The sequence below is a fragment of the Haliotis rufescens genome, unplaced genomic scaffold (assembly GCF_023055435.1).
Source record: "Haliotis rufescens isolate VD_foot unplaced genomic scaffold, xgHalRufe1.0.p SCAF_19, whole genome shotgun sequence".
NCBI lineage: Eukaryota > Metazoa > Mollusca > Gastropoda > Lepetellida > Haliotidae > Haliotis > Haliotis rufescens.
In genome coordinates this window covers 19,944,358-19,971,985 of record NW_025963879.1, presented here as the reverse complement: position 1 = coordinate 19,971,985, position 27,628 = coordinate 19,944,358, and the positions used below count along the sequence as shown (strand labels likewise).

Genomic DNA, 27,628 nt, shown 5'->3' with positions numbered 1-27,628 from the left:
TACTCGATGTACAAGAAGTTATCGTTGAAAATCAGCGCGTGGAGTTATGGCCATATCCCTGCTTGCGTTACGTGCCCCGCGACTCGGTACGATGGCGACCGCCCTCCAGCAGAACCAAGCCCCAGCATCTGGAGGGCCTGTTCCTCTCTGTGAAAGGTTTAAACAAGAAGGAAGCCACGTGGCTTTTTGCAGAGATATTTTTCGACTGAAAATATCTTTTATTGTCTATAAATCAAAGCATGTTTATACCTCTGATACTGCAATATACCCCCTCTGTTTCTTACCACGACGGCGAGGCCTATCTCCCATTTTGCGCAGAGCAACGGCACGACGCAATATACTTTATGCCTGCCTTTGTGAACAGCTATTTGGGAGATCTTTATTGAGGTGCCAAGTGGCAGTATGGAACCTATAGCATTAATGGTTGGATTATTTACTTAAAAACATTATGCTTCAAAGCCTACTTACGGGGAAATTGTAAACTTTCTAATCCTAGAAAACTGGAATGTTGGTCTAAACGCACGGATAAAACGGTTTTAATAACAAATAAACACTTCTTTTTTACGTCATTTACGTATTATAGGAGGGAGGTTTTTCAGTATGTTTTATTAGTGGAACTATCTGGAAATATTAACAATGTGCTACCTCTGGTTCTCCGTCTGTATGAGTTAGTTGTCTGTAAAAGAGGTCAGTGAGTGAGTGAATGTTGTTTGATGCCGTAGTCACTATTTGTCTAGCTATTACGACGACCTCTACATTATTGAGTCTGGGCCGGGAAACCAGTGGCTGACACATTGAGCAACAAGCATCGGGTTGGTCGTAGCAGTATTGGCACCAGCAGCAGTGGTAGTAGTCGTAGTAGTAGTAGTAGTAGTAGTAGCAGCAGTAGTAGTAGTAGCAATAGTAGTAGTCGTTGTAGTAGTAGTAGTAGCAACTAGAGGTTGTCGTTGTAGTAGTAGTAGCAAATAGTAGTTGTAGTTGTAGTAGTAGCAGCAGTATTAGTAGTAGCAGAAATAGTAGTGGTAGGAGTAGCAGTAGCAGCAACAGAAGTAGTAGTAGTAGTAGCATCAGCCGTAGTAGTAGCAGCAGTAGTAGTAGTAGCAATAATAGAAGTCGTTGTAGTAGTAGTAGCAAATAGTAGTAGTAGTAGTAGTAGCAGCAGCAGCAGTAGTAGTAGTAGTAGTAGTAGTAGTAGCAGTAGTAGTAGCAGCAGCAGCAGCAGTAGCAGTAGTAGCAGTAGCAGTAGTAGTAGCAGCAGCAGCGGCGGCGGCAGTAGTAGGAGTGAGTGAGTGAGAGAGTATGGTTTTACGCCGCTTTTGGCAATATTCCAGCAATATCACGGCGGGGGACACCAGAAATGGGCTTCACACATTGTACCCATGTCGGGAATCGAACCCGGGTCTTCGGCGTGACGAGCCAATGCTTTAACCTCCAGGCTACCAGACCGCCCCCGGCCTGTAAATAATGGAGGCTAGACCAGGCCAGAGTGTGTGTGTGTGTGCGTGCGTGCGTGCGCGCACCTCATGTTTTTAAGGTCATATGAGGTGTGGTGAAATTGAGCTTAACTCGTGTCCAAGGTTATTGCACTTCTATAGCGACGTGCATGCACGTGTGTGTGTGACTACTTGTTTGTACAAATCCGGACCGATGCCGGTTTGATGGTGCGAGCCCACTGAGTACCATGCTGCAGTTGAACATGAATACCCCACTCAGACACAGTGTACGGACTCCGAGGCGACCGGTCCTTGTTCTATTCCCAAGCAGGGAAAGAACAAGTGACATCGTTTAACGTCTTTTGGTATGACTCGGTCGGGAATCGAACCACCGACCTTGCGCCGTCCTGGCAGACGCTCTATTCACAAGATACGGAGGCGGGCAGCAGCATAAGTAGTCATAGAAGTATGAGTAGTATTAGACGCAAACGTTGCTGTAGTGGCAGCAGCAGGCGTTGAATTATTAGTTGAGGTAGTTACAGTACTCGTAGTATCGTATCAGTTGCAGTGGTAGTCGTAGCAGTATGAGGGCAGCGGGTAGCGTACAGCGTTGTGAGAAACAGCCTTCAACGTGGGAACCGACGCCAGGAACCCACGTCGTGTACAACGACGTATAAAGGAGCTGCAGCGACGACGGTAGTGAAGGGCCATAACTGTCATCCCCGAGAGAAGTGTATCCATGGATGTTGTCGGGAATGAAACGCTCGTGGCATGTGCTTCAAAATGTTGACGTGAAGCCTCCAAATTAGCCTGATTAATTACCAAATGCTCATTAATTAAAAGAGAAATTCGTTTGTCATCCATGTTTGATATGAGTAATATTAGTTGGAAGTCTGTCACGGTCGCTTTTCATTTCTCCTTCACTCACCGGCCTTTGAGAGCAACTGGAGATTTTATTATCCCGTTTTTTGTCGAAAAATGTCAAAATCATTTTAGCTTGATTGAAAAAACTGGACAGCCCATGCATCATAATTATCGATTTGAGTCATATTTCCGATGCACTTCAATATTACTTCAAATTTGTAGACAGTCGTCAGTTGTTTCTTCAGTTAGTTTTCAACACTAACTGAAAGCTGTTGGATAACACAAGGGGCAGACAAGCCCTATTCATCACATACCACCTTACAAAAAAGCCCCTTGATTGTGTCATAAACGCGCGCGAAGGATATGATATTTTATTACTTCAAAGCGAGGCTTTTTGTCCCAGCTTTGATGTAACCATGCGATATTTGTAAGGATCTGTGAAAAAGCTGTCTGGCTGATTGTAAGCTGGTTATTGGAATTTGATTGATGGTGTATTTTCCCCGAATGAGTGTCATCCATATTTGCATGATGTCACTGACCCGACTCTGTTATCAGAAACACCTAACTCGGCAAGTGAATCAGACGGCCTCCCAAACCTCTAATGGCCCGATTTTGTGACCCTGCCTTTGAAATTAATTTTTCATAAGCCGCAATAAAAGTCCCGACCACGAAAAAAGCGTGTCAAAATAGAAATCGCGACTGGGAGTAGGTTAAATATGCGAATAACGCAATCCAGCTCTCTTGAATTGAGTTTTCAAAATATCTCAAAGGACGAGTTCGTTGTTCACAGAACACCAAACCCACATCTCTGAAATTCAAAGTCCGACTCTGCTTCTAGTTCATGGGTATGACTGAGTCAGTGGAGGTATATTGTACATATAAATGCGCGTTAATATCTACAAATATTACAAACATGGTGTTCGCTGTGATTCTACGTCTGTTTTTATCCCGTAAATAAAAGCCCGAAAACCTTTCAATAATCATAAGAAATATCTGCTGACAGCAGAGTCCATTGTACGATTCCGACTACATCTTGAACATGTGCTTGTGAATCACTATCAAATAGTGATGATGCCAGGTGTTCGCGAATAAAGTGAGTGAGTGAGTATGGTTTTACGCCGCATTTAGCACTATTCCAGCAATATCACGGCGGGGGACACCAGAAATGGGCTTCACACATTGTACCCATATCGGGAATCGAACCCGGGTCTTCGGCGTGAAGAGCGAACGCTTTAACCATTAGGCTACCCGACCGCTCACGCGAATAAAGTGACAAAACACTTTCCATATCCAATAGAAATCTCTGCATAAAGTAGAGTCGATTGTACGATTCCGACTACATCATGAGTAGGTGTTTATGAATCACTATCAAATAGTGATGATACCAGGTGTTCGCCTAAAGGTGAGCGTATCCTGCCCCATCAGTTGCACCCGTCACAAACACATGCAAAGGCATGTCAATTGTTCACCTAAAAACACGTCATAGAATCAGAGTGTGAGTGAATATTAGTTAATGCTTTATCCTGAACCATGCAAACCGAAGGTTGATAGAATGAACAGTCTTTTTTCAGACCATATGTAGACCGGTGAAATACAAAAATATTGAAAGGGCCAATAATGAGTAAGTCCCAATGTTAGTGACCGCAAGGGCGATACAGTTTCTCCTTGAACAATATTGCAGTCCTATCACCCCTAATGAAGATTCCGCGTTAGAATATGTCCACAGCAATTTATGCTGTCCGTATGAGGTGACTTGGTGGATTGAGTGGCATCGTACCCCAACGGCGTGGTCATTGCTCATAATATCAGTCACTGGTTTGTCTGGGCCAGATTATTTCCAGGTGGCTGTCATACAAACGGACTATAGCTGTGTGCGGCGTTAAACAGCAAACAAAAAGTTAATTCATCAGTAAAACGTTGGAACGACTTAAAAGCCCACGTGAAAGCCCACAGCCCAAAGAAAATAATCGGGACGATTCGATTAATCCCATTCGTGACCAACGCGTGTCAATCCGGAACAAGTCGAATGTAGGTTACGGAAAGTGGCGAGTGGTGACGAATGGATCTACCCATGACCTTATATTACTCCCGAAACCATTATGTTATTATGCTAATCACCCAAATATAAGGTATCAGTGTTAATGCATGTTTTGAAGGGTTCACATCATCAATTACGCTATGAGGATAATGATGCCAATTGACATGGGGATGTTGCGACAATCAAAAATTATACTAACTGCATTACAACTAGTCCTTGACATAAATCATACCACTACTCCAAAGTTGCATGGTGATTATCATGGCGGCGGTGATGACGATAAAATTTATATACTGTTTGTATTACAACTAGTTATTGATAAGTAATACTACCCCTGCAACATCACACGGTGATAACCATGACGGTTTATATAAGAAAGATATATGTTTTTTGTACTACAACTAGTAATCTATGCAAAAAATACTACCTGTACAAATGATCTACATCGACTACACAATTACCATGACGGCGGCGATGACAACACTACTTGTACTGAAACTAGTCATTAATATAAATAAACTAGAACTATTCGTACCATCATGATACGCGGTTTTCATGCAAACAGAAGTTATACTATTTGTACCACAACAAGTCCATGATGAAAATATACGACTGACACACCTCGTGTTGGTCGCAAGCGTGGTGGTGGAAACAAAGGTTACACAATTCAATACAACTAGCTCGTGCTGTAAATCATACGACCACACAACGTCGCACGATGATTATGATGATGATAAAAGTTATATAAATTGCTTTTCTTCTAGTCTTGAAGACCGCCTCCGTGGTCTAGTGGTAGAGCGTCCGCCCGGAGAGCGGAATGTCCGGGGTTCGATCCCCGGCCGCGTCATACAAAAAGACCTTAAAAGATGGTACTTGTCTGGCGCTCGGCATTTATGGGGCTAAAACAAAGACTGGTCGGCTCGGAGACAGTATACTGTGTCTGAGTGGGGTATTCATGTTAAACTGCGGCATGGTATCTTAGTGGGCTAGCACTACAAATCGGCATCAGTCCGGACTAGTACAAGCAGCCACACAAACGCACACACGTACATGCACGTCGCTATGTAAGGGCAATAATCTTGGACGCGACGTTAAACCCCATTTCACCTCACCTCACCCCTAGTCTTGAATATAGCACAAACTACACCTCAATAGTTCGCATCATTATATCATATATATACACTATGACCTTAAGAGATCTTGGACATTGTTGAAATTGACACGACACTTTGACATGTGAAACTTACACAGACGGTAACAAACTCATTTAGACGTGAGGGCCGTTGTTAGCTTCCAGCTAATTGCTTGTATTACACAATTATGCTGCGTGTATTTATTCATCTGTGTAATTATTATTCATATAATATTTTAATAACAGAAATCTGCAAATAATTATGTCGTTGTTCTCGTTATGAAAGTTTGTCGAGCAGGAGATATTCTCCCCAACTCAAATACAATGTTAATTCAATTAAGAAACATCTGTCACATAAGAAAGAGATCTCGCATCTTAGTAAACTGGAGAAATAGTATCATGTGCTTGTTACAAAAAAATCTTTTATTTCTCACTATTTTTTTCAACCGTACACGCTTTTTGTTTTTGAAGATACAAGAAATGAACACACTATTCATTTTATGAGGACTTGTCGCAAAACTGTTGAATGGGCGCTGCTAATATTTGAGTAAATAAGATAAAAATGAATAACCTGTCTAATAAAGCTACATTTAACATTAACAAGTTTATTTCAATGTTGTCAAATTTAAATACGGGGTTGAATTGTATGACGTAAGATTTCTGAAAATATGTATTGATAAACAGGCTGCAATGCAAACCTGTTTTAAAATATTATTCTCGCCATGGACACACTCATTGTTCATTTCTAACAAACAGAAAAAAACCGATCAAATTAGATTTAATTTATTAATATCAAGACATGGCAGTCTTAAGGGCATTCGGACCGCCTCCGTGGTCTAGTGGTAGAGCGTCCGCCCGGAGAGCGGAAGGTCCTGGGTTCGATCACCGGCCGCTACATTCCAAAATACGCTGAAAGATGGTACTTGTTGTTACCCTGTCTGGCGCTCGGTACTAAGGGGCTAAAACAAGGACTGGTCGCCTCGGAGTCCGTATACTGTGTCTGAGTGGGGTATTCATGTTAAACTTCGGCATGGTATCTCAGTGAGCTAGCACTATAAATCGGCATCAGTCCGGACTAGTACAAGCTGACACACACACAGATACACGTGCATGCACGTCGCTATATAAATGCAGTAATCTTGGACGCGACGTTATAGCCCATTTCACCTCACCTTAAAGGCATTCATGCTATCGAAGGCGAAAGTATCATCTACCTAGCTGATGTTTTAAGAATGTGACACTAATAAGCTTCCATACTTTACGCTTTACTCTTTGTCTTCAGTCCACTTCAATGACACTACGGTTGAGTTGAGATCATGAAAATGAGATAATCAATAGACCATTTGTCCTTTTCTTAACACGTGACAGACCCATGAAGATTCCGGGGTAGAATAGGTCTTCAGCAACCCATACTTGCCGTAAAAGGCGACTATGCTTGTGGTAAGCGGCGACTAACGGGATCGGGTGGTCAGGCTCGCTGACTTGGTTAAAGCATATCACCAATCCCAATTGTGTGGATCGATGCTCATGATGTCAATCACTGGAGTGTCTGGTCCAGACTCGATTATTTACAGACCGCCGTCATATGGCTGGAATATTGCTGAGTGCGGCGTAAAAGAACAACCAATCATTCTATCTTAACATATATGGTGATGCAATACACTCGATAATTAAAATGTTAATGGTGTTTGTTTCAAGCGCAACATCCCATATCATTATCAAACAGCCTACAATATGTTGTTTTTTTCCAATAAACACCAGTGCCCAGTGTTTCAGGATCCGGTTATCATGGGTTCGAATCTCCAATCGGTGGATCAGATCCACTAGGGCTTGTGGAGCTGTCCCACTGAATGGGTAAGCGGGTTTTTTTATTGTTTGTTGTTTAACGTTGCACTAAGAAATATTCTAGCTATATGACAGCGGTCTGTAAATATCGAGTCTGGACCAAACAATCCAGTCATCATGAGACATCATGAGACATCATGAGACACCAACTTTTCTTCTTCTTTATGTTAACAATATATCTCAAGAGCCTGGGTTTTTTAAGTGAAGACATAGAGTCAGGTTTCTGTTATAGACACAGTGAGTGAGTGAGGGAATTACAATTTAACGTCGCATCGGCATGATTTCAGCCATATAACGACGAATGAAACATTACACTGTGGGAGGTGTCAGAAAACACCATGTACACAGACAAATGAACAAATAGTGAACATCATTATCTAAAAGAATAAGGAAAAAAGAAAGAATTACACAAATAAATAAATAAATAAATTTTAAAAAAATAAAAAAAATAAATAAATAGATAAATAAATAAATATAAATAGATAAAGAAAAAAAATCCAAACAAACATAATATCCTGGTTATGTAATTGGAATGTTTTATTTCGTTGAGGGTTGAAATAACAGATCTGATTTCCAATCAGCCCAAAAACAACACAAGTCCCACAATGCATCTGTGTTGTAATGGGAGGCGAGTCATATGAAGGCCTATCTGCCTCTGGTGCTATTGGCCACAACACTGATATTATTCATCACAAACAATGTGCATCAATTATACAGGGCAAGTTTATTCAAAGTTTACAGTCATAACACATCGGAGTCTTCATCAGCTATTGAAGCAGCAGTCTACGGTTGCAGCTGTTGCTGCCATCTTGGTCTCAAGTTAGAGAGATCTTCACAGACTAGCTCCAATGCCCTTCAGCTAAAAAAGAAAAATACAGTGATGATTATCACAGTGACTAAATGCTTCTTGAAAGGAAATCAGGGACGCACACAGGAAACGTAACACTAGACGCTGTTGTCATAAGAATTTTTCTGCAAAAATTGTGCGCAATTTTTAAGTATCGTTCATCTACACAGTGTCATATCGGCACCCACCCATGGTTGAAAAAGTTCACCGATGAATTTAATACTTTCTTAAAAAGGTTTATTTATAAAAAGTAAAGCCGAAAATGAAAAAAGATATATGCCAAGCTTTGGGGTTAAGTTACAACCATTTGTAAAATTTGACAAATCATTTGTGAGCTGACCTGAAATGACACTCCCAGATGTCAAAACCCCGTATCTATGGCATTGTGTGGCCACCAAGAGGCTCAACCACGTTCTGTGAAATTTATGTCCACGGAGCAAAATATACCAGAGCGAAGATCACATTTCAACCATTTGTGAAATTTCAGAAAGCATATGGTCTACCGCAGATGACTACTTTAATAGCCATAGAGGCAGAACACGGTTACAGGGGAGCAATATGGTTGCAATGTTGCGCTCATAAACGTCATCCGTCAGAGACAAGCAAAATGTCAAGGCAAGATAGGGGGAAATAAGGGGACACCGTACAATCCAGCCTTCACCTTCTATCAGGCATAAACTGCTAATTGACATATGCCTGAGAAAATTGTTTCAAATTCCCCATTTAATCAAATGGCATGCAAACATTTCTCTTGTCATGATAAGATTAAAGATATGGAAAATTAATGGGTTTTCAAGTTTGCATGAGCAAGACTTATGCGCGGGTGTATAATATCGGGGAAAGCTAACAAAGAAATTTATGACTTTTGTAAAATATTTCTTTATGAGGCTGTGCATGTTTCTTCATGGCTGATTAGAAGTTATACGAGGGACAGGAATGGCATTCATAAGTTGGTGGTTACAACACACAGATACGTGGCCGTCAACGACAGATACAGATGTCCTACATTGCAGCCGCACGTAGACATCCTTGTAGGCTCCATGTAGGCTCCACGCAGGCTCCACAATAGTCCTGCCCCATGACTGGAATATCTATCTATCTATCTATCTATCTATCTATATATATATATATATATATATATATATATATATATATATTAATAAAAGACTAAGCAAGTCTAGATCAAACTAAACCAAGTCTAGTTTAAATGGTTCCAACAGCAAGATGACAATACTCTTTTGTTTTTAAATATTACAATTATTTTTTTATTGTTTTCATAGACTAAGTGTTATTCTAGCTCCACACAGCCACGGAATGGAGCCACTGAGAAGTGAGTGAGTAAGGTTTAATGCTGATTTGACAATTATTTCAATGAGTCAGTTAAATGTGGAGGAAAATGTGGACTGAGATGGTTTACCACTTTGGTTAAATTCACTGGCAGGGGTATAGGTTTACAAGCCAAGGGTCATAACAGATGCAAATCTGTCATATGAAACTTTGGCCATGGGATCCTGGAATGCCTAAGGGAGACAATTCAGTTTTGGACCACCATGTCTCCCAGTTTCTGTGGCAATGCTTATCATATGACCTTGACCCCCTCCATGGTCCAGTGGTAGAGCCTCTGCCCAGAGAGCAGAAGGTCTGGGGTTCAATCCCCGGCTGCATCATACCAAAACTTGGTACTTGTTGTTACCCTGCCTGGTGTTCGGCATTAAGGGACTAAAACAAGGACTGGTCGGCTCAGGGTCAGTATACTGTGTCTGAATGGGGTATTCATATCACACTAAGGCATGGTATCTCGGCATTAGTCTGCACTGGTACAAGCAGCCACACACACACACCTGCATGCACCTGGCCAGGAACTGTAAAAATCTTGGACACAGTTAAACTCCATTTCACCTCGCCTCATATGACCTTACAAACATGAGTGAGTTAGTGAGTGAGTATGAGTCCATTGTACAATTCCGACTACTTCTTGAACATGTGCTTGTGAATCACTATTAAATAGTGATGATACCAGGTGTTCGCCAAAAGGTGAGCGTATCCTGCCCCATCGGTTGCACCCGTCACAAACACATGCAAAGGCATGTCAATTGAGTGAGTGAATGAGTGAGTATGGTTTTATGCCGCTTTTAGCAATATTCCAGCAATATCACAGCGGGGGACACCAGAAATGGGTTTCACACATTGTACCCATATCGGGAATCGAACCCGGGTCTTCGGCATGACGAGCGAACGCTTTAACCACTAGGCTACCCGACCGCCCCCTTACAAACATGAGGTACAGGCGGTCACAATATACCAGCCTGAGAGTGTGTCATGTAACCCAGGTGGCACCTGTTGGTGCTCTGGTTATACAGGCCAGTGGGATATAGATTGCATATTGCTTACTGTGCCATAAAACAATATTCATTCAATCTTGAATATAGGAAGAAAATCTATTGGCACAAACAAGCACACTCACCTGATAACCCTTATACTGACCATATTGGCTGCTTAAAGCCTGTATGTCATGTCAGACATTGACAAGGAAACGGTACAGCAGATGGAGGGAAGGGACCTTGGCCTAACATACTACAGTTAGGCATATAGGAACATCATGCGGAGTACAGGTTGGCATAAGGGATCATGACCTTGAATACTACAGTTAGGCATTAGGATCATGTCCCAGAATGCAACAGTTAGGCATATAGGAGGAACATGATGCAGAGTATCACAGGTTGGCATAAGGGATCATGACCTTGAATACTACAGTTAGGCATTAGGATCATGTCCCAGAATGCAACAGTTAGGCATATAGGATCATGGTCCAGGATACTAAAATTAGGCATTTAGGACATTTAGGAGCCATAGCTCTGGCTCCGGATCCACAGCAACTGACATGTTCCACACTCCTTAGCTATATCAAGTTGATATTATCAATATTAAATAAAGTGTTTGATAGGCATTTCCTAGATGACAAATGACAAAGTAGACACAATTTATGGATAACAACTTCTTTATTTTTAACATAAAATAGTTATTGCATATTGAGACTGTATTTCTGAGACCTAATTCAGAATGTAGAATCAGTACAGCTCAAATTGCCACACACTATAATGTAACAGTAACATTTTATTTAAAATGCCAGCTATTTCTGATGAGGACTGTATTTCAGAAACACAATTCCCTATGTAACAAGAAGAATCAGTCCAACTCCTATAGAACCGATATGTTTTCTGTCTACAAGGGAAATTTGTGATCGGTGCTGTATACATAAAAGCTGAACCGGAATGTCATAACTGTGCATGTGTCTTGCATAAACAACGCAGATGGCCCTGTCAAGCCTCGGTATGTGGCATAAGATGTCTGTTTATATCATGTCTATACACACATGGCCTATTTATGAATGTATATAGCAATGTCACTCTGTCGAGATCAGCTGAGTAAGCAATTTATACATATTATCTTAAACAGCGGTATGTGGCACTGAAGTGGGTTTGATAGACACTAATAACTGGAAGTGGGGCTTTATACAAAATATGCCCTGTCTTGATAGTAAACGGCTTGAAATAAAAAAGAATGTAGTTGTCTGATATGATGAATTGCAAATGTCACAAATTAATTACAAAAGAAATTTATAATGTTTAAGTTAAAGGTTACACATATCATGGAGATTATTTTCGATAGAGGGCTTGCATTACCCCTGGGATTAATCATTGCAAGTTAAATCATATGCTTACTATAAATAGTTGTTCAACGTCCTTGATGGCAAAAGCATATTCTGCCAAATAAGTTGAAGATAAAGAAGGACTGATTATGTTTCACTTAATGCTTGGTTTGCAGAGGAGATATTTCACCAGATAAGGTCCATAAACTTTTCAAACTGACGGCTGCCATTAGCCCCTCAACAGTTTTTTGTTCTAAAATAATGGATAGTTGATACGGGAAAAAACCAATCCTGATAAATATATGCAAAAAAATAAAAACAATTCATGAAAAAAATAAACAAATGTGAAACAAAGCATTAGGTTCTGAAGCTCACCTGGTAAAATGATTAATCTGTGGGAGAGATATGATGGAAATCTGTTGGAGTAATCAGAGGTTTTTCAAAATGGCTGCAATAGCGGCCATATTGTATTTCAGATCACTATCTTCTTTACTGAAAACAATGTTATTTGTGACAAATAACTGAACAGAGCTGAGCAGATTATAAAGAAAACTGTAATTTTCAGAAAGTCAAGTGAATAAAACATATGACAGTTAAACAGATATAGAAGTCAGTCCTGTGTATGATTTGATTTGTTTGTTTGTTTTTTGTTTAACGCCACACTCAGCAATATTCCAGCTATATGACAGCAGTCTGGAAATAATCGAGTCTGGACCAGACAATCCAGTGATTGATAACATGAGCATCGATCCACGCAAATGGGATCGATGACATGCATCAACCAAGTCAGCGAGCCTGACCACCCGATCCCGTTAGTCGCCTCTTACAACAAACATAGTCGCATGGGTTGCTGAAGACCTATTCTACCCCGGATCTTAACGGGTCTCCTGTGCATGAACCGATATTACAATGAATTTTGACTCAAATCTCTGCAACACAGGCCATCCTGAACCTGCCCTGAACACCCCTCCCCTGGGGGATACACACCAACACAACAGGTGCTGCCAGTGTCAAAGAGGTACCAGCAACCTCATGGCATTTATGACATATGAGTTGAAATCTCTCCAAAACAACAAAACATGAAGGATTCCAAGAATACAGGGTGTCTCGTGATACAAGAAAACAGAGGGTAGCGTTTCAGGGAGAAGACAAAACATGGAGAGTTCTCTGTCACAGGTTAACTTTGGTTTTCCACACATCCATGATATTTATGTTACAAGTGGCGACAATGCTTCCCGCAGTCATAACAAGGTCATGTTCCAAGTACATGACATTCATCCAGGGGACATAACCCAGTGTATCTGCTGGGAACACAATGTCTGCTATATATATTGACACAGATGAACACATCAAAGCAAGTAACATAATGTAAGAAAAAAACTAAGCAGGTCACTGATAATTACAAATATTTTCTACAAAAAGGGATATACTATAACAACTGTATTATTTTGTAATTCACATTTGCCATATGCATTAAATTTAAAGATCATTGAATCTGTCCATTATTATTGCTTTAGTTGCATATAAGTGTTACATGTTTACGCAAAAACAACTATGTTGTCAAAAGATTATGTTTACTACCTAAGTCAAGCTAAATACTATTTAACATATTGATATTATATAATTGTCTACAGTGTGTTGTTCTGAAAAATGGGGGGCACGGGTGGCCCAGTTGTCTAAGGCGCCACAATTTGCTGTGCAGAGTTGCGTCCCTTGGGCATGCTAGAAACCTATGATTGTGGGTTCGAATCCCAGTTCGCCCCGATTATGTGTCTAGGTTTGTCAGCACCATACCCATGCTCGTGGGTTTTACCGAAGTGGTAAACGTCCGAGACCTGCATCACTTCGGGCTTTAAACTACATAAAGCTGACACGCTGTGATAAAACTGGAATACTGTTAAAAGCTGTGTTAAACCCAACTCACTCACTCACTCACTCTGAAATATGTATCAGTCACATGTGTATTGGACAGGTCTTCAGTTTGGCATTATGCCTGTTGACCAATCTAGGTGTTCTTTCATGGAAATAAAATATTGTTTAAACTATACAATTAAAGACTTGGGGAAACACCTGAACATGACCATGGATGATAAGGGGATGTTTGATTACCACCCACAACCAGTGGGATAGCCTTGCTCCAAGGCTGTACTGAAAGAAAAGTCCATGAATGTAAAGTAATTCTATCCTCCTAATAGGCAAGTCTAGATGTGTGGTCAGAACTTCAGTCTCTTATAGGGACAACTTGTATTTATTTACATAATCTAGAACTTATGATTTAAACTAATAATTATTGCCTTAGAGACTTGTGCAAGTCTAGATAAGGGACATAACTTTGCACACAAGGAATGTCACCTTGTATCACTGGCCATCTCTACCCATACTGGAACTGGGGGATGGGTTGAACCATTCTAAACTTTAAGCTTTGAAGGTGATCAGTTGCGATGAAAGTATACATATTACAATGCTATAACTGTAACTTTTTGGTGATGTGTTTTCAGCAAACTACATAATTAGGGAATGAAAATTGTCAAATCATAAAACACCCCTCCTTTTTCAGAAATGTATTCATGTTTGATGCTCCTCTGCACCTGTACAAATACTTGAGACTATATCAGGCAATCTCTCACAAAGTGATCATGACTAAAATTCTAACAAGGCTCTAGGGCTGGGGCGGGTAACTCAGGTACTCGGGTCGGGTGGGTCATGAGTAGGACCCGGGTACCCACAAGACTACCCGGACCCGTGGTAAGTCACGTGATATATATTGTTTGATGACAAAAACTCACTATAGCTGAGTGGTTACACTACAAGTCGCTAATGTTCGCATTTCCTTCTGACGATGCACACATTCCTTTTGACTTGCATATGTTTGAGTAAAGATATATATAACGCTTCAGTCAAAATCAGATCGTTTGATACATGTATCTAAATAGCTACTGCCTGGGCTGCGGTGAAACAATTCCCAATCAGACATCTTGTTCCCAACTCTTGAGACCTGTAGCAGGTACCAGGGGAGGGTCGGGTAATAGGGGGTTGGATACCCGGGTAGTAAATTTGGACTCGTCCCAGCCCTACAGAATCAAACTTTAACCCACCCTAGTGAGGACATAACCCACTCCCACATGATATTACTCTGTATGAAGATGGGGTTGTTTTTTTGTGTGTTATTTAAATCAGTCTTCCAGCTACTTGACAGCAGCCTGTAAATAATCAAGTCTGCGCCAAGCTATTCAATGATTGATATTATGAGCAACACAAGTCCCACACCATCAGGGTACGAAGACTCACTCACAACACACATCAGTTGCTGGGAGTCTTTTCTAACCCGCAATCCCCTCTTGGGTCATGACCAAAGGTAATCAGAACACACTGTAGCAATAGATGAGGCTGATGACAAGACAAGATGCTCCCTCACAAACAAGCCCTCTGCAACCACCATCCACCCCTCCTACAGCTTCGCCCCCTCCCTCCCACGCCCTGTAACAGGTGTCCCGTGTTTCCTCTGCCAGAGAGAATATAGACAGCATACCATTGCTTCATATTTTCTACATAAACATATTAATCCAGGGCGATGGGAAGAAAAACAGACTTACTGATGAAGCTGGATGGGTGGTAGGATGGGGAGGAGGGTTTCCTAAATATGCCGGGCCACCTCTGGGAGAGGGATATCTCCAAGGGAATATTTCCAAGATAATTGAAAGAGAGGATTTGTTTTGATTTGGGGAAAGTCTGTTACTGTAGCTGGTAGCTGTCAACTGCCTGTTTCATCATAACAATCTTCTCAGCTTCATCCCTGCTACTTTCATGCCCAGCAACATCTCAAAATGTAGCAGTACAAAGATAAAAAATTCAGTCACCAAAACAGAATGTTCCTCCAAATAAACAACTGGATAAAATAACGCTTAAAAATGGAAAGAAAATATCCCCGACAGAAGAAAAATTTGTCTTTTTGATATACAGCTAGAAACACATTTCTAAGAATTATTCAGAGGGGAAAGTATTAATTTTTATACATGCTTGTGAAATGACACTGCCAACAATGTTAAACCATTGTACATGTATTGGAAGACAGATTCATCATTGTATATATGTTGCAGTATGGATTCAACGCACAGATTCAACATTGTATATATGTTGCAGGGGAGATTCATCAATGTATATATGTTGCAGGACGGATTCAACATTGTATATATGTTGCAGGTCAGATTCAACATTGTATATATGTTGCAGGTCAAATTCAACAATGTAAATATGTTGCAGGTCAGATTCAACATTTTATATATGTTGCAGGTCAGATTCATCAATGTATATATGTTGCAGGACGTATTCATCATTGTATATATGTTGCAGGACAAATTCATCATTGTATATATGTTGCAAGATGAATTCAACATTTTATATAAGTTGCAGGTCAGATTCAACATTGTATAAGTGTTGAAGGAAAAACTCAACATGGGAAATATGTTGCTGGACAGATGATTCAACATTGTATAAAAGAGATTCATCATTGTATATATGTTTACAGACAGGTTCAACATTGTATCCTGTGTCAGTATTCTAGCTGTTACAGCTGTTATCCAAAGTCAGTTTCAAGCCTTCGTGTACTTCCCATGTTGAAATGCTTGAAAACAATGATGAGAAACTATCCGTGTCAATACGACATCGACTCCAACAGGCCGCAGCACCAGCATTGTTACAATGTCGACTACATGATATTATAAATAATCCCTGTATTCATCAACAGTGCTGTATGGAGAGTGAATCATTATTTCACATGTTCCTTATGAATTTTTATGAACTCACATATTTTAAACTGTAAGGACAACAATCAAATAATGGTGAATGTCACAGGCAGTAAGCTGAAGAGATAACAATGCTCTGAGAATCATTCTACAGACACCAGGACTTGACATACAATGCGACATGTGTTTGATAATCCATCAATCATTGAACCCTGCTTTGCCTCACTCATCGGCAATCTGCTCAAATATTTAATGTAAAAACATAATGTATCATATACAATAAACTGAATATTTTAAAAAATCACATTGAACTCTTCCAAACATATCATTGATTCAGTTACCATACGTGTATATTAGACATTGTTCAACATAGCTCGTTTTCCTATGGGCGTAATTTCTATAGGCTATTATTATTTCTTCATATATGTTTTGTGTCATTGTATTGTTGTCTTTTATTGTGTTGTCGCAATATTTCCTGAGTGATATGTGAATGCAATAATTCTTGTCTTATAGATTTATGATGCCTCCCTCAATGGCGTACATATTGTGATAAAGGCCAACCATCTGATATTCTGATGACCCGCAAAGATCTTCAGCAACCCATACTTGCCATAAAAGGGAGACTATGCTTGTCGTAAGAGGCGACTAATGGGATGGGGTTGGTTGATGCATGTAATGATATCCCAATTGTGTGGATCGATGGTCATGACATCAATCACTGGATTGTCTGGTCTATATTTGATTATTTACAGACAGCCCTCATATAGCTGGAACATTGTTGAGTGCAGTGTTAAACAACAAGCAAACAAACAAATGATATTTTGACATGGGGCAGGGATGGGGTGGAGGTGTAAAAGAAAATCTGCCCGAAGAAAGGCAAAATAATAATTTGTTCTCAAGTGTTACAAATAAGATAGAAATATTCATAATCCCTGTTGTTTTTTTTCAGAATATTTAAAATCACAGCCTCTTCCATCGTCCCTCACATCTTCACCTTGATGGCAACCCCAAAAGGCACAAACTGTCTTGTCTTTGTGTAACATCAATGTTCCCAAACACTACATCTTATCAAACATGGACTAACATTTTGGAAAGGGAGAGTACGAAAATAAAACAATAAAATGTGAAAAATAATTTATTTGCTAACCATCTAATAATCAATTGTTATTTATGTTGAAAACATGTCACCAAATCATTTATACATCATAATGACATACTTAAAAAGGGAGGGGGGGGGGAGTACTGCACCCCTGCACACCCACCCACCCACATGCCTCTTTGGATCCCTGTATGATTATCATTCTTATACAATAATTATTCCTTTAATGTTAAATATATAATGGATACATTTGATAAGATTCTACAGAAAAATAGACAGTATTTACTTTTATTTCAACCCAAGGTATCCCAAATCGTTTCCTTCCATAGTGTTCAGCACCTCCTAAACACCTTCATATGTTCCCCAAAAACCTCTGATTAGATTAATCTATATAATGTGTTGATGGAAGAACGTGAACTAGCAGCAATATTATGGATGCAAGGATTCTGGGGTGGTGAGTTTACTGCTTCTGTTATGATAAGCATAAGTTTCTCTGCTATGGCAGCAGGGAGGGCCCTGTCAGATTCTAATAGCCCATTACACACGTGTCAACACTTGCATATACACACACGGTGGGGTACCCTGTTACCGTAGTCTCTCCAATATTGCCCCACCGGGAAAGATGTTCAACAAAGTGCTGTTGATTTGTTGAGTCAATGCTTTAAGGGGTATGTGCTTCAATATGGGTAATCTTGTCTTATTATGATGGGGTATGTGCTTCAATACGGGTAATCTTTTCTTATAAGACGTAATATTTTTCTCTGACAAAAAGCCAAACAGGTTTTATTTTACGCCAAATATATTTTATCTGTGACTAACAATAAATCTTCCCCCCACCTCCCAACTCAAAAGGGCAGTCTCAGGAGACTGTGCACAATGGTCTGTCTTTGGTTATTTCTGGTCCAGGTGTAAATAACTCTATTGTTCTAACCTTGTATTATTTCCCACAAACAATTTCAGCCAAATAGATGTGCTACATAAAACCTATCTACATTCTGTAACCCTTGGGACCTGTGAAGATTCGGGTAGAATAGGTCTTCAACAACCCATCCTTGCTGTAAAAGGCAACTATGCTTGTCCTTAGAGGCGACTAATGGGATCAGGTGGTCAGGCTCACTGACTTGGTTGATGCATGTCATCGTATCCCAGTTGCGTGGATCGATGCTCACGATGTCAATCACAGACTGCTGTCATATATCTGGAATATGTCTTTGTGTGGCATTAAACAACAAACAAACAAACAAAGACTGAAAACATATCATAATGAAGGTGCCGTATTATGTCACTACCATTAAAATGGTCTTGAATTTTCACACCTGACTTGTTGCCATGACTACGGTTCCTGCCCCTCTCTGCTGGTGGCCATCCCATAATAACCAGGAAGTGCCTGACACACGCCATATCATTATAATCCCGACATTGGAGGAGGTGCATTCAAATGTGATTAGCGCCAAGGTCTGACAAACCCATGACATAACAAATCCCCGTCAGCAAACAGCAGTGCTGATAAGTATGACGGCGCAGGGGAGGTGGAGAAATTGGCCAAAATTGCTAACAGCAAGATGAAATTGGAGGAATTTCTCCTAAGTAATTTGTGAAACGTATTTGTGTAACAGTAGCCAGGTTGGTTTAGTAATGCGATAATGTTTGGAAGATATGACATGGAACCCCTCTCCCAGCTGCAAGGAAAGGCTCTCCTGGTTACAAACATCCTTCCTCATACATTCAGATCTGACACAACTAGTCTTCTTGCTTGTTATAACTTTCCCATGGTTTAAATACTTCCCATTTACGTTTCCCCCTTTCTTCACATTCCAACATTCTCCAACCCCATCACGTTCCAAACATCCCCCCACAATTCCACACCTATACCCCTATATGTATTGATGTCAGCAATCATATTTCTTGCTTCTGTCCAATGTCTTTTCTTGGCTCCTAATTGGCACCACTGGTAGAGAGTATAAGTAAAATTACCCCCATAACACAGAAAGCTTCAGGTGAGGTTTTTCTTTAAGAGGAGTAGGTGGCTATGTCATCTCAGGAGTTGCTATTTGCTGTTTAGAGTCGTGTCCCTTAGGCATGTGCCAGACGCCAATAATCATTGAATTCCACCAATTTTGTCGTCACTATATGGTTGAAAAAATGCTGATGCAACATAAAATTATAACTCACTCACTCTAGGTTTGTTAGAACCATACCTGTGAATTTTTTGTTTTAATAGTGTAAAAATGCTTATTCAGTATGCTGATCAAAAGGGTTCCCAAAACAGCGACCACCAACAGTCACAGTGACCACTACACCCAGTAGGGTCAGGATTAAATTAGTGGAGGGCAGTAGTGTTAATGGGAAGACAGCTGAGTGGTGGTGGGGGTGGGGGTGGGGGGGGTGGGAGAGAGAGAGAGAAGAGCGCTGGTGGTGGGAGAGGGAGGGAGAGAGAGAAGAGCGCTGGTGGTGGGAGAGAGAGAGAAGAGCGCTGGTGGTGGGAGAGGGAGGGAGAGAGAGAAGAGCGCTGGTGGTGGGAGAGAGAGAGAAGAGCGCTGGTGGTGGGAGAGGGAGGGAGAGAGAGAGAAAAGAGCGCTGGTGGTGGGAGAGAGAGAGAAGAGCGCTGGTGGTGGGAGAGGGAGGGAGAGAGAGAAGAGCGCTGGTGGTGGGAGAGAGAGAGAAGAGCGCTGGTGGTGGGAGAGGGAGGGAGAGAGAGAGAAAAGAGCGCTGGTGGTGGGAGAGAGAGAGAAGAGCGCTGGTGGTGGGAGAGGGAGGGAGGGAGAGAGAGAAGAGCGCTGGTGGTGGGAGAGAGAGAGAAGAGCGCTGGTGGTGGGACAGGGAGGGAGAGCTACAGACCTACAGTGCCACCCCACAGACCTGGAACAGTGCCACATCATCTTCCTTGGAATCAGCTTCTCCATGTCCCACTTATATGTAACTTTAACAATGCATGTTGAGTTCCGTTCCTTTGGTCTTGCCACAAGCATTAACAATTCATTAACAAGACACATTAACCTAATCCCTTCATCTGTGGGTGATCTAGTGCATTATCAGGTAACTACTTCCTCAGATCTTAATAAAGATAGCTTTTGCCAGTTTTTTTTCTTTCAGTATATCTGTTCTGTCCGGTTCAAAACTGAATTATACACCCTGTTATCCAAACTCAATAACCCAAGTTCACCCCCGATCCCACCCATCACTATACCCCCAACTGTCCCGTCATCTTTACTGTCTAATGTTGAATTTCTGTTTCAGTCAAAGTGAATCGCCCATTATGTCTCTTATCTTATACACATCCCTAATGTGTCAACATTTTCATTTTCATGCTATAATATAGTACTAATAAGTCACATATATTCCCTAAAAAAAAAATCAAACTTTGCTTCATTAAAATCGGGAAACAACCGCCCCTGTTATCATTTCTCTTGAATCCCTCATTGATCTCATCCCCGACCCTTTGGAACATTACCCCAGTTCATCCCCCCCACACCCCACGACTCCTGAAATAGCTATCTCAAAACATGAAAAAGTACTCCCAACACCACCCCCTCACCCTCCCACTCCAACACACACACCACCACCCCCTTCCCATATACCTTCAAGACCCACTAATTAGTCTCTCCCAGCCTCTCCTATGTAGGTATAAGTATCGGTACATTACCCTACAACTCTCATCCCGCCACCCCCTCCCCCCTCATCCCCACCCTAAGAGTTTCTGTCAATAAGACCCCACCTGGGCTGTCCATCAACATTGACAAGCGCTGGTCACACCTACTTTGTTTGAAATTCTATAATATTGATAAAACTATTTTTTACCCAATTAAAAAATCTAGGTTTCACAGAAAAAGGTGAAAATACATTTTTTTTTAAAATGCAGTAACATAAACCAAATAGGCTTGGATCAGATGGGTGAAAGCAGATGATATAACCAGAATGTTAAAAGAAACATTTTTACAATTCTCATAGTAACTAAGGTATATATCATGACTGTTCTACATCACCCACATATGCATAATACTGTTTATCTTTTTTTCGCAGAAACATGTTTGTTATTACGCTAAAAAATTACAAGTTCGTCTCATATTTGCCCTCTATTAACTGACATTCAATATGGTTGTACACCAAAATGATAAAATAAATATTTTCAAAATAGATATATTTTCTGCAATTAGAATTTCAAGTTATTTTCTTTTCTTTAAAAAATGCCTTTAACAAACCACACCTCCATCAAGTGCCAATGTGGTTTGTTATTTTGATACCAATTTCCATGAAACATATCTTCTATTTGACGAGTTAAAAAAATAAGTAACAGTGGAGAAAAATGAGATTTTGCAACTGTGCCTTGAAATATGTCAACAGAGAAGCTCGAAGTGATGTAGGCCCAATGCACCTGCCTTTTTGGAGGGAGAGACATAATTGTTTCAATATTTGGACAGACTTACTTTTATGTTTACTTTGTATTTGTGACATCACTTGTCATCAAGTTGAAACTCAGAAGATTTAGATTCAGAGACGAGTACATCCTTGTTCTTGGTGGAGATGACAGAAATATATAGACAGGAAATTGAAGTTTGTTACCAAACATTAAAAAATCACATACTCAACGTAAGAAAATATTTGTAGGTTAAAGATCGTACTAGAAAACATACTTTGTAATTTACTGAAATATCTCCGAAATTGAATTCTGTGGTTAGATTTTTTCCCATTGACACTTTGAAAATAAATATATAATAATGTTATTCTAATGATTACAGTGTGTGCATATTATAAATCTTTAGAAATGTTTCAATTTTATACATTTCATTTTTTTAATAAATGTTAATTCATATATTTGAAATTCTTCAATATATGTTGACATTTTTATTTTGAGGAAAACTTTAGCTATGATATATTACTGTTTCATTCTAAATGCTTTAAAAAGTTACAGTGTTCTTGATTTTATCACAGACTGATAAAGTAAAGTCGTTCATCACTGACTGAGCAGACTCCTCGTGTGGAAAGAAATCATTACAACATATTTAACATGGTGGAAAAAATGTCAATTTTCTTCTTAATTATGGAAAATCAATAACTGGCATAGGCATTATTGTTCTTTACTGCTGAAAAGTTAATTAAATTAAGACATCTTTGAAAACATGTGGCTACAGAAAAACAACTGGGTAACTTAAACATAAGCAGTGAATGGCTTAAATCAACAGAAAACTAAGCACGGAAAGGAAAAAATCTTCCAAGTTTCATCAAAACTGTCACACACACATTTTGTGTAACACCGAGTTTTTAATGACAATTCATTCACACATGGGTTTCAAGACCAAATTAACTGGAGAATTGTGACTTCCAAATTTCCTTTTTTATTACAATACACAGGTTGTGTTATTTCCACTGAAAAAATATCACGACTGATAAATTGAATTTTTGACAAAAAGCAACATGACAATATGGTGTTGTTTTCTTTGGGGAGAAAGGCATCTTTAAGCTGGATGAAGACTGTAAACCAGCCGTTTTGTTCATCTTTGCGTACATCAACGTTTGTGGGTTAAATTATTGATGTGATTGGCCCAGCAATCACCAACACCCTTTCACAGATTCGAAATCTATTACTGAGGCTGTCACCTCCTTTTCTCCCCAATAAAAAATATGACAAAAGTTGATAACGTTTTTGGTCAAAAATGTCAGTTTCCATGTCTGAATCCTTCTGTATTTGACACTTGGGGAGATGGAACACTTGACGTAGCATCAGAAAATGAAACGTTAGTTCTGTGCCGGGAATTGATCAGGGGTGCCCGTCAATCGGAAATGTCCATGTTTGTATGGAAGGCCGCCTGCGCCAAAGTCTGCATCTGACCGAAGCACAGCTAAGTAATTTTCTAGACACAATAATCTTGGTAATAACCTGCCCTCGGCCAAACCCTCACAAAGAACGGGATCGGTGCTTAATATTACATAACTCAAGGGTGTTATCTTCACTGTAAGGAGAAAAGAAAATTATATCGTTTGCTCTGAATGGCAAAATAATACCCCATGGCCTCGAGGGACATCTTGATGAAGAAACAATGCAAATTTGAATCGGAAAAGCGTGAAAAGAAAATCCATCCCATCTCCTGGAGCTGATAAGCTAAAAGAAATGACGTGCGGGAGAAAGAGGCAGGATATTGTCGTGCACAACTTATGTTTATTACATTACCATCGTAAGTTGTTTTACTTCTATCAGCCAACGAAATGAGCCTGGAGGGGCGTCGACCCACCATTACCCCGAGGCTGAAATATGATTAATCTCAGCTCGTAGATTGGGGGGTCCACAATTGCAGCATGGCCTGACAGAGATACACTCAATTACTCTCGCATAAAACGGCAACGACGACGTTTGTCATACCCTCTAGAAATTAGTAAGGTAATTACTAAGCTTAACCTTCGACCCCTGTCTGTCACAAAGGTCAGCAAAAAGCCCTAACCTATTTTCAGCTTTGAAAGTAAAACGGAAAAAGTGAATTTAGTTAATGAAATGGGAGTTTGGGCAATCCGGATAAAGGAGATTTAAACAGGGTTGACACATGACACAACACCGAGGTGAATTCGTAATTGTGGATTATTATATTCGTCATATCCCTGTAACACATTTTGATTGTTTAATTTGTTAGTTTGCATTACAAAAGGCAGATGCTGATCAGGCCTGCAGACTGAGGGCACATTGTGAAAACTGTAAAGCTCTTAAACATGGAAATTTAGGATAATTATGCAAACATGTTTTGATTTTTTTTAATCAGCTCCAAACAATGACCATTTTAGCCTGTTAAGAAACCAAGATTAAACAATTAACGCCATACTGTTTCCTAAATAAGAGGATTTTGTTAAACGTGAATCACAACCTTTTTCAGATTCTTCAAAGCCATCAAGAGTTACATCAATTGTTTAGGAACAAAACATTTTTCAATCGTGTCTTGTTTGAAAGTGTAAGAGGTATTTCATAAATTCATCTGTTTGACTATATCAATATTTGTTTAACCTAGGAAGATGGGGATAACAGGAGGAGAGATACAGGGGAATTCCTTGTGGTAGAGTCAAGGAGGGTGGGGTTCGGGGGGTGGGGCATCGATTGAATGGCCAGCCCTAGGGGATATCGTGTGGGGAAGTTGTTGTGGTGTCGGGCTTGTATGTGGGGTAAGGGTACTGGCTGGGTGTAGCTGAGGGTAGGGGAAGTTGGGGTGTGGGGTGGTGAGTGGTTTGAGTGTTAGGTTTGGAGATGTTGGGATGTTGGGATCTGGGTTGTTGGGTTTGTTTGGGTGTTGGGTGTGGGGTAGGTGTTTGTGTGTAGGTTTGAGTGTTGGATGTTTGGATCTGGGGTTTTGGGTGTGTGGTGTGTGATGTGTGGTGTGTGGTGTGTGGTGTGTGGTGTGTAGTGTGGGATATGTGGTGTGTGGTGTGTAGTGTGGGATGTGTGATGTGTGGTGTGTGATGCGTGGTGCGTGGTGTGTGATGTGTGGTGTGTGGTGTGTGATGTGTGGTGTGTGATGTGTGGTGTGTGGTGTGTGATGTGTGGTGTGTAGTGTGGGATGTGTGGTGTGTGGTGTGTGATGTGTGGTGTGTGATGTGTGGTGTGTAGTGTGGGGTGTGTGATGTGTGGTATGGCATGTATGATGTGTGGTGTGGGATGTGTGATGTGTGATGTGGGCTGTGTGGTGTGGCATGTGTGGTGTGTGTTGAGGGGTGTGGGATGTGGTGAGGGGTGTGGTGTGGTGAGAGGTGTGGTGTGTGGTGTGGGGTGTGGGGTGAGGGGTGTGCTGAGGGTATGGGGTGTGGTGAGGGATGTGGGTGAGGGTGTGGGTATGGGATGAAAGGTAGAATATGACAGGTATATAGATATAGATACAGATGTAGGTAGATGTTCTTAACACATACAAGAACCTTACTTACATACAAATTAGTGGTTTGAATGAGTGAAAATGTGAAAAGTAAAATGTAAAACTACAAAATCTGACAATTTTATTTATCAATAAATCTACAAGAAAAGTATTTAACATCAGATGTGATTACAAATTGGAACTTACTTTGTAAGTAATCACTACTTCCCAATCCTGTGGACAGAGCCACTCAACTGGACAACACCATTCCTATTGGTGATGAAGCTCTCCTTTCCATCATATTTGTGCATTCTTAATATCATAAATAAGAAAGGTGACACTACTTCATAAACTCCTGAATGTAATTATAAGCCAATCATATGTCTAAAATTTCATTAATCAAGCATCCAGCAATCCCCACACTGCAGCAATAATATATAATAATTTCTAACTTGTCAAAGCCATTTTGAGACATGATGTCTATGAAAGCAACAAATTACGAACAGAAAATTTAATAAGAATCAAATGCCAAATTCAATATCAGCAGGGCTACCTTTCAAATATCATAATAATTGCAAGATATCTTTGATGTGCAAATACAATATTCCTGAAATAGCTCCTCTGAGAGCACAGGAATTGCATTGAATCTTGAAAATTTGTAATCATAGATCAAATACTGTGAATATTAAAATGGTGTTGGAAGTATTGAATGACATGCTGATCCCAGAAATGGGTGTATGATTGTCTGTCAATCAAAATGAGATTAGCTGTTAACTTCTATATAGCTAACCTTTCAGAGTGACATCAATAGGATTTGTTGTGTAGTTCCCAGCTCAACAATATGCCAGCCATATACCAACTGTCTGCAAATAATCAAGCCTGGACCAGACAAACCAGTGATTAATATTATGAGCAACAATCCATGCCACTGAATCTGACCCCCCCTGATCACTGACGTTACCTCAGGGTTCAAAATTAACATAAGTTCCCTACTCTGAGCCAAGTTAATTCAGGAAGGACTGGTTGCATTTCCTTGTGGACTACCACTTTTTCATTAAGGTAGATGATATCTGCAGCAGATTATTTTGTGCAGACTCACAAGCAAACTAAATAATTTAATTTTTAACCATGTAACCAGGAATCCAGTAAAATAAAATGGAATGTTAGTTTTCGTGAACACCTGGTGTCATCACTGATTTTCAGTGATCTATTCATATTCTTTTCTCCACTATTTTCCCATTTACTCCAAGTGTTTTGGCGGTTAATCAAGACTGGTTATTCTCTGGCCTTGACAAGTATCTACTTACACAGAGGACAGTGGTTAAAGAATCAGCTCATCACTAGTTCGATTCCCGACAAGGGCACATGTGTGAAGCCCATTTTGTGGTGTCCCACCATGATATTGTTGAAATAATGCTAAAAGCAGCATAAAACCAAACTCACTCACTCACTCATTCACTCACTCACTCACTCACTCACTCACACAAATAATATATTCATGTTGTATTAATGAAGGTATTTTGGTTTTTTTGACAGACACAGGATATGTTCTTCTCTCAAAGGAGGAGGTATAGAATTAAATAACTCCATATTATTATTAGTTCATATTACACATGTGATTACTACTATATTCCAATGAGATAAAATATGTTAACACAAGACGGACAATATAATTTCAAACTCATGGGTAAACCAGTCCAAACAATCATTTCATTTCTCATAAATTACAATAAAAAGTTTCCTTTCCTTTTGTGTTATTTCAGATAGTGAGAGTATCTGGGGGCCTAGTTCAACTGAAGTGTGGGGTGCCAACAAACATGAAGGAAGATATAATGAGGTAATATATCAAAATATCTGATATGAAATCGTCATGGAGCTACCCCTTCACTGGGAAACACCAAAGAGAGATTGACAAAAGAGAGTCTCTATTTCAAAACCTAAATGCTTTTGTGAAACATGTCCTGTAAAAAATAATTCTGAATTGCAAGACACCGCGGTCAAACAAATGAATCTGCAGTAAATCTTCGTGTCACAAAAACATAATATCCTAGAGATAATAAATAATAGTGACATAAGTAAATGAAATAGGACATAGTAGATCCCCCGATCTTAACACCTGCCCGGACTCACTTTAACACCTTATGGTCATACATCTATTG

At 40.1% G+C, this 27,628-nt stretch overlaps 2 protein-coding genes across 5 annotated transcripts in view; both read right to left on the bottom strand.

Moving 5' to 3' along the window:
- Positions 1 to 27,628, bottom strand: part of LOC125381617 (protein PFC0760c-like) — a gene marked incomplete at its 5' end in the record, with an annotated part of 78,935 nt that overhangs the window by 10,412 nt on the left and 40,895 nt on the right. The gene's annotated exons all lie outside the window — the stretch shown is intronic.
- The window catches only part of LOC124112219 (zinc finger protein 64-like), a 222,185-nt gene continuing 202,574 nt past the window's right edge, over positions 8,018 to 27,628 (bottom strand). For all 4 annotated transcript variants that reach the window (XR_007221961.1, XR_007221960.1, XM_048398974.1 and 1 more), the window contains one exon: positions 8,018 to 8,171. The gene's annotated coding sequence lies outside the window, so the exon portion shown is untranslated. The remainder of the gene's footprint in view (positions 8,172 to 27,628) is intronic.